The 8,916-nt window shown below is 40.1% G+C and overlaps 1 non-coding gene across 1 annotated transcript; it reads right to left on the bottom strand.

Annotated features, from left to right (window-relative positions):
- Positions 1-3,016: 3,016 nt before the first annotated feature.
- LOC140201033 (small nucleolar RNA U3) lies at positions 3,017-3,227 on the bottom strand. Its single transcript, XR_011886763.1, has one exon. It is a non-coding gene; the product is annotated as a small nucleolar RNA U3 (small nucleolar RNA).
- Between the last annotated feature and the right edge of the window lie 5,689 nt (positions 3,228-8,916).

Below are 8,916 nucleotides of genomic sequence, written 5' to 3'. Positions count from 1 at the left end.
GTGGTGGAGGCAGATACACTAGTGAAGTTTGAGAGACTATTAGACAGGTATATAGAGGAATTTAAGGTGGAGGTTTATATGGGAGGCAGGGTTTGAGGGACAGCACAAGATTGTGGGCCGAAGGGCCTGTACTGTTCTGTACTATTCTATGTTCTATGTTTTATACCACAACATATGCATCACTTAGTGTCACTTTCCAGACAATCAGCCTGTGTCTATAATAGTTAACTGTACATTGCATTTTATAGCATTGCCTTTATACTCATTGTGGTTTATTTTGTTTTTTAATGTGTTCTTTTTGTTCTCTTTTGGACTCGTGGACTGAAGAATGATCAATGAGCAATCTTGAGTTTTGTTCCACACACACTGACGGAAGTGTTGTACAGCATAGAAGTAGCTCCTTCAGCCAATCATGTCTATGCCAACCATTGTTCCCATTCCTAATTGTCCACCATATTTCCAGAGCTCTCTGTGCTCTGCATATTCAAGTACCTGTCCAGATGCCTCTTACAGGTTGTTGTTCCTGCCACTAGCACCTCTTCAGACAGCTCCTTCTTGATACAGGTTGAGCACCTCGTATCCAAAATTCCAAGTCCAAAACCTCCGATATCTGTTTTTTTTTTGCGTGCTGACATGAAATCACAAATGGAAAATTCCGGAAGACACTGGGGAAGTTCCCAAGGATGTGCAGGTTTCTGTACACCACAGGCAATTCTGAGAAGTGCCCTCACTTGTGTAATGAGCAGAATTTAATGAAAAATAGAAAAAATTACTGAATAAAGTGATAAATGTCGATCTCGATCCTGTATTGTCAGCGTTGGAGTGAACATGTACTGCTTAATAGCATACTGATTATGAAACACGCAAAAATCTATCAGAAAGAACAGAGCATTGAAGGTAGTTGTGAATATTCAGCAGGCTGGTTGCAGAATATTAAGAAAAGGCATTAAATTTTTAAAGCATCTGCTGATCACAAAGATCTAGCACCAATACAAGTCTACAATGCCGATTATTTTTATAATTTACATAGAACCTAAAAAAAAGTAAAATACAAATACAATGTACTGTAATCTTTCACTCAAAGCATGGCATTATCAGTGGAGACTGAAAGCCTGCTGTTGTTTGTTGTTGAACAGCAGATTCAGGTATTCTCCCGATGCTTCTGTGCTACTCTGTTACCCTGACAAATTATATTGATGGTATGTACAGTGTAATAACTTTTACTGCTAAGTACAGATGTGTGCTGAATAAGTGTAAGACAAAAGCTGCTTACTGGAAGCAAATAAATTCAGAGTTGGAAATGGTGGTGATCCAGAGATATCTCGTTACATATTCCATAATCTGAATAAATCTGAAAGTTTCGGATAAGAAGTACTCAGCCTGTTCCAACTGCTATTGAATTGAAGATTAGCTTCCTTTGTGACATGTACATTGAAGCGTGAAGTGAAATGTATTGGTTGCATCAAATCAAATCAGCAAGGATTATGTTGGGCAGCCCACAAGTGTTGTCACGCTTCTGGTGCCAACATAGCATGCCCACAACTCACTAACCCTCACTGTACATTGGTGCCAACATAGCATGCCCACAACTCACTAATCCTCACCGTACATTGGAATGTAGGAAGAAAATGTGGAGCATCCAAGCGGTCATTGGGAGAATGTACTAACTCCTTACAGAGAGCAGTGGGAAGCGAACCCTGATCTTACGACTGGCATAATACTGCTGACGCTAATAGCTGCCCATGTTTGTGGAACATTTACATCTTATATCCTCTTCAAACTTCCTCCACCTCATTGTATGCCTTTATTGTCTTTTTTTAAAATCTGTTATCTTCTTCACATATTCCGATGCCCCCCCTGCCCCGTAGATCCTCAGAGTCGACTTATAGCAGAGGCTAAGAGTTAGTTACTTTGACCTCTTCCAGAGGAGCTTATCTGTCAGGTCCCTCAGGAAGAAGGTCCCTTTTGAGGAGAATGTCAATTGCTAGATTTAAAATGGGAACCACCTCTCCAACTTACTTTGCTAATCATTGCCTGATTCACCAAGTTTAAATCGAGAAGTTAGAAAAGTTTGTGATGAGTTCCCATACAACTATAGGCAGCACAGTTGCGTAGTGGTTAGCATAATCAGTTTATGGTCCCAGTGATGACTAATTGAGGTTCAATACTCACCATTGTCTGTAAAGAGTTTGTACATTCTCACCTTGACCACATAGGTTTAGAGTCGTAGAGTTATAGAAAAGTACTGCACAGGTACAGGCCCTTTGGCCCACCGAGTCCATGCAAACCACTAAATGGCTTACTCCCATCAACCTGTGCCAACTTTCCTCCAGGTGCTGTGGTTTCCTCCCACATTCCAAAGCTGTAGGGTTAGGATTGTAGTTATAAGTTGTGGATTTTCTATGTTGATGCCAAAAACATAGTGACATATATGGGCTGCCCCCAGCAAAATCCTTGTTGATTTGATTCAACACAAAAGGCTCATTTTACTGTACGTTTCAATGTTTTGAGGTATATGTGACAAATAAATCTAATCTAATCTTTAAATCTACAATCTTTCAATAACTGAGGCAGCAGAGACTGCAGAAGCTGGAATCTTGAGCAACAAACGATCTTCTGGAAGAACTCAACAGGTTAAGCAGCATCTTTCGTAATTTTTTTTTACAAAACCACAACAATTTATTCATTCACAAAATACTTAAAATGATCAGGGATTTACAATAATTTTTCAATTGATAGTAACTATATTTTAATTTGACAATTTCAAATTAAGATGTACTTTTATTTATTTATTGAGATACAGCGTGAAATAGGCCTTCCTGCAATCCCCCGATTTAATCCTAGCCCAATCACGGGACAATTTACAATGACCAATTAACCCAACTGGTATATCTGTGGACTGTGGGAGGAAACTGGAGCATCTGGAGGAAACTCACCTGCTCACGGGGAGAATGTACAAACTCTTTACAATCATCTATAAAATATTCAATTCCACTGTTCGTGGATATCCTGCACTACCACTGCTTTTTCTCCCTCCACGAATCCCACAATGAGAGAAGGGAATGGTCATCAATGGTCACAGGCCAATGCATAAAACAACATGTGAAAACAGCTTTGTACTCAGGAGAAAATACTATAGTTCCTCATCATGGTTATGGAGACCGAACTTTTTAGTATAGGATTTTACTGACACAGACTATAGAAATGATCCTTGAAAACTATTGCAGGCTTCCAACGTAAAACACTGACAGATCCTTTCTTGCCATAGATACTGCCTGACACACTGAGTTCTTCCAGCAGATTACCCCAGACATTAACTGTTGGACAGATGTAACCCCCTGGTCATTAACGTCACCTCAAAGTCACATATTTTTGCAGACTTCCATTTACCTTGTGAGGGCGATGAAATAAAAAGTAATGCATCCCCGTTGTAAAGAAAAATCCATTCAAAGCTTAATACAGATTCTTAGCTTTCACATTCAGTTTGCTCAAATTCAATTTTCTTATTTCAAATTTTGGTTAATTACTCTCCTGTACTTGTCGTGTATCAGACTGCAACCTTGCTGTTTCTTTCACATTTGTCTGTGTTTTACGAGGCCAAGTTGCTAGCTCAATGCTCAACCCAGCACCAATGGAAAGCAAACAACACACATCAAAGTTGCTGGTAAACGCAGCAGGCCGGGCAGCATCTCTAGGAAGAGGCACAGTCGACGTTCTGGGCCGAGACCCTTCATTAGGACCAATGTAAAGCATGTGAGGAGCAGATTGGATTTGAACCCAGGACCACTTGCCTGAAAGTCTGGTGCTGATGCCACCGCGTCACCAACCTGGAATCTCAGATATTAACCACTCAATAATTCAGTTCTTACCGTCATAACTCATGTAATGCAGAATGGTATATAACATGTACCATAATGTATGAAACACAACAAGGTGTATTATAATATCACATCTATATAATCTACTCATACAAGCCTCACTGTCTCATACAAAAAATATGCAACAAAATTCAGTACAAATTGTAAACATCAGGTTGACTTCAGATATGCAATCAAGGCATAATGAGTGCTTGTACCAATTGACAGACCTGACAAATTTTCCCTACCAATATGACACAGGTTTGATATGTACAGGAGACAAGACACACTGCACCATTAATGTCAGTCTCGTTGGCATCGTGATCCGTGACTGGTACATTGACAGCTAATCCCGCAGCTTTTAACACAGCAGTCAGTAGGAGGCGTGAACAAAAGGCCAGATGAACAGTGACAAGTTGAGAGTCTCCATGTTACAAATGACTCCCTCTTAAAAGGTTTGCCAGCAGCTTCCATTTTCATAAGTCACTAGAGTTTGAAACAATAACTTTGTCTCTTTTTCTTTAAATTCCCACTTTTTTTCATCTCTTACAATTAATTATACTTTTCATTATATTATGGGCTTTTTGTTCTGCCTGTGGGATGTATAGTGCTTGCTCATGCATGATCAAAGATGCTATGCTTTCAGATTAAAAATAAGCACATTGAGAATGCAGTCCCGATGCTAATTTATTCGCAAATTAACTCAAATGATCCAAAATGAACTGTTACTGAAAATAAAAAAATAGAAAATTATTGCCAAGGATTAATAAAAAACAATCATTTGAGTGGCGGGGTGGAGATATGTCTTTACCAAAGGAGGTGTAGTGTGCTCCTTCTCTCCGCTAGCCTGAGGGACATCCTTGGACAAGGTGTGGCACCTGCTTAGCCTCCCCCCCCCCCTGAGCTTCACATGAATCCATGGGAGTAGGAGGTGGATAGTCGTATGAGCGGACGGTGCTTATGACAAGTTCCGGTTATGCAACACCTGATGCCAGGCAGTCAATCTCTGAAGAGTATTGATAATGGCTGGATTCACCCATCTTGTAAAGACACTGTCCAGAGGAAGTTAATGGCAAACCACTTCTGGAGAAAAAATTGTCAAGAACAATTACAATCACGGATAGAGAAAGAATTTAGACAATAAGATCATAAGATATAGGAGCAGAAGTAGGCCATTTGGCTCATCAGGTCTGCTCTGTCATTCAATCATGGGCTGATCCAATTCTTCCAGTCGTCCCCATTCCCCGGCCTTCACCTTATACCCTTTGATCCACTGGCTAATCAAGAACCTATCTATCTCTGCCTTAATTGCACTCAATGACTTGGCCTCCACAGCTGCTCATGGCAAAAAATTCCACAGATTCTCACCCTCTGACTAAAGTAATTTCTCCGTATCTCAGTTCAAAATTGACGTCCTTCAATCCTGAAGCCATGCCCCCTGTCCTAAAATCCGCTAACACGGGAAATAACTTCGCCATATCTAATATCTTCAAGCCTTTTAATATTCAGGATGTTTCTATGAAATCCCCCCACTCCAGGGAATACAGCCCAAGATCTTCCAGACGTTCCTCATACGATAACCCTTTCATTCCTGGAATCATTCTTGTGAATCTTCTCTAAACCTTCTCCATTGTCAGCATATCCTTTCTAAAATAAGGATCCCAAAACTGCACACAATACTCCAAGTGTGGTCTCACGATTGCCTTATAGAGCCTCAACATCACATCTCTGCTCTTATACTCTATACCTCTAGAAATGAATGCCAACATTGCATTGGCTTTCTTCACAACTGACTCAACCTGGAGGTTAACCTTTAGGGTATCTTGCACAAGGACTCCCAAGTCCCTTTGCATCTCTGCATTTTGAATTCTCTCCCCATCTAAATAATAGTCTGCCCATTTATTTCTTACACCAAAGTGCATGATCATACACTTTCCAACATTGTATTTGATTTGACACTTCTTTGTCCATTTCCCTAAACTATTTAAGATTCTCTGCAGGCTCTTTGTTTCCTCAACACTACCCGCTCTTCCATCTATCTTTGTACCATTGGCAAATTTAGCCACAAATCCATTAATCCAATAGTCCAAATTATTGACATACATCTTAAAAAGCCGCTGTCCCAACACCGACCACTGTAGATCTCCACTGGTAACTGGCAGCCAGCCAGAATAGGATCCCTTTATTCCCACTGTCTGTTTTCTGCTGACCAGCCAATGCTCCATCCATGCTAGTAACTTCCCTGTAATTCCTTGGGGGTCTTATCTTGCTAAGCAGCCTCATGTGCTGAACCTTGTCAAAGGCCTTCTGAAAATCCAAATAAACCACATCTACTGCATCTCTTTTGTCTACCCTGCTTGTAATTTCCTCAAAAAATTGCAGTAGGTTTTGTTAGGCAGGATTCTCCTTTTGCGAAACTATGCTGGGTTTGGCCTATCTTGCCACATGCCTCCAGGTACTCTGTAATCTCATCCCTAACTATCGATTCCAACAACTTCCAAACCACTGACGTCAGGCTAACAGGTCTGTAGTTTCCTTTCTGCTGACTTCCACCCTTCTCAAATAGTGGAGTAACATTTACAATTTCCTCATCATCCGGTACAATGCCAGAATCTATCAATTCTTGAAAGATCATCGTTAATGCCTCACAATCTCTTCAGCTACTTCCTTCAGAACCCAAGGGTGCATTCCATCAGGTCCAGGAGATTTATCCACCCTCAGACCATTAAGATTCCTGAACACCTTCTCAGTCATAATTTTCACTGCACAAACTTCATTTTTCTGACACTTTGGAATGTCCAGTATACTGCAGACGTCTTCCACTGTGAAGACTGATGCCAAATACACATTCAGTTCCTCTGCCATCTCTGCATCTCTCATTACTATATATCCAGCGTTATTTTCTATTGGTCCTATTTCTACCCTCGACTCTCTTTTACCCTTTATATCCTTAAAAAAGCTTAGATTGTCTTCTTTGATATTAGTTGCCAGCTTCCTTTCATAACTCATCTTTTCCTTTCTAATGTTCTTCTTAGTTTCCTTCTGCAAGTTTTTAAAAGCTTCCCAATCTTTTATCTTCCCACTAGCTCTGACTTCCTTGCATGCTCTCTCTTTTGCTTTTACTTTGGCTCTATCTTCACTTCTCAGTCACAGTAACGTCCTTCTTCCTTTTGAAAATTTCTTCTTATTTGGAATATATCTGTCTTGCACTTCCCTCATTTTTCGCAGAAACCCCAGCCGTTGCTGCTCTGTTGTCCTTCCTGCAAATGTCCCTTTCCAGTCAACTTCAGCCAGTTCCCCTCTCATGCCATTGTAATTTCCTTTATTCCACTGAAATACTGACATGTTGGATTTGAAGAGCTTTATATTAAAAACTGAAGGAAGACCATGAATGGCCATGTCAAAATTTGCCAAAAACAACCTTGTTTACCACGATTGCCTACGTCATAGGAAACAGCACATAATGATGATGAATCTGGTCATTATTAGTTATCTCCTTAACCCTAATACTCCTAAAGTCTGCTCCAGCCCAACAACCCTCCTAAATGGACAAATGGACAAAATCTGATCAGCATGGACAAAGGGCCCAGTTCTATACAGTACAGCTCTATGACCCCTGATCCTGTAATTCTAACTCTCTGCCTTCCTCCAAAATTTGCCCTTTTTGCCTCCCCTGTATTATTATCATTATTTTTAGCATTGGTAGCTCTTAATTTAAGTACTAAATACCAAAAGTTTGCTCTTTTTATTTCCATGCTTTTTTTATGCTTTTCTGTACATATTGGGTGATTTTGTTTCCTCTCTGCACGTTGTGTGTTTGTCAATGTTTTTTATGGGTTCCTTTGGGTTTCTTTGTTTTGTGGATGCCTGTAAGGAGACGAATCTCAAGGTTGTATAATGTATACATTCTTTGATAATAAATGCACTTTGAACTTGAATTCTCCTTGTTACATGCCCAAGGAGATCTGTTTTTTCTGTGAGAATGATGTAATGGTCTTTTGGAGGTCACCTGATGTGATTTTCCCGCCGATGTGAGGTCACGTGATGACATGTACCCCGTGACTATATAGGGGTTGATACAGGTGACACAGTTAGTTTTTTTAAGTTTGTAGATTTCCAGGTAGAATGTGCTGTATCTCCATTTCTGTTGCGTGTTTGTTTCTGTGACACAGTTCATTTTTAAAACGATTGTGCGTTCTGTTGAAAGATTCCATATTATTGGACTGGAAATTTGTGGCTGGATGTGCCAATTTACTCAATTCCAGCAGTTGAAGGGAAAGTGAAGAATTCATCGAAGTGAAGGATCGAGAGAAGTTGGCATCATTTGGCAGTTTAATAAAGAATCAACCTTACTGAGTCTTTGTTGGAGGAGAACCTGCATTGAGATAACTCTTGCAAAAGGGCAATGAGTTCATGCAAAAAGGTGCTCTCTCTCTCTAAAGGAACTTAAGGTCAGTCGATTTAAACTGTTTATTTTCGGCATCGTGAATCCTGTGGACAGAACCAGCAGTAAAGTTGCGTCTGTGAAGAAATCGTTCTCCAGAGAAGTCTCTCCCAATTGATTGTGTAAAACTGTTGGACTTTCGAAGTTATCGCTTTAAGAACTATATCTGACTGTGTCACTTTAAGAACTGTTTTCGCATTTAACGCTTTAAGAACCAGAGCCGAGTGGAGATGGTGAACGGCTGCATATCTGTTAACTTCTGGTTAAAGTTTTCCTTTGTTTTTTTTTTCCTCATCGTTTATACGTGTTTAATAAATGTTTGGTTGTTTTCATATAACCTGTCTTGATTAATATTCATTGTTGCCGGTTACGTAACACCTTTATTCAAGATTTTCCCTCAGACCTCCTTCCCCACGATGTCAATATGAACTTCACATCTGCCTGCATCTTGAGCATATTCTCTTAAATTGACTTCGTCGTTGAAACAGATTCAGGCTGAAGGTCCTGTTCCTGGGCTATACTGTACTATATTGCATGTCCTATGAAACAGTGGTGCTGTTTCTCTTCCCGCAGATGCTTTCTGAAATGCTGTCTGTTTCCAGGATCTGTGAAGTA

This window comes from Mobula birostris, chromosome 7, assembly GCF_030028105.1.
Source record: "Mobula birostris isolate sMobBir1 chromosome 7, sMobBir1.hap1, whole genome shotgun sequence".
NCBI classification, from domain to species: Eukaryota; Metazoa; Chordata; class Chondrichthyes; order Myliobatiformes; family Myliobatidae; genus Mobula; species Mobula birostris.
This window is presented reverse-complemented; position numbering and strand designations above follow the sequence as displayed.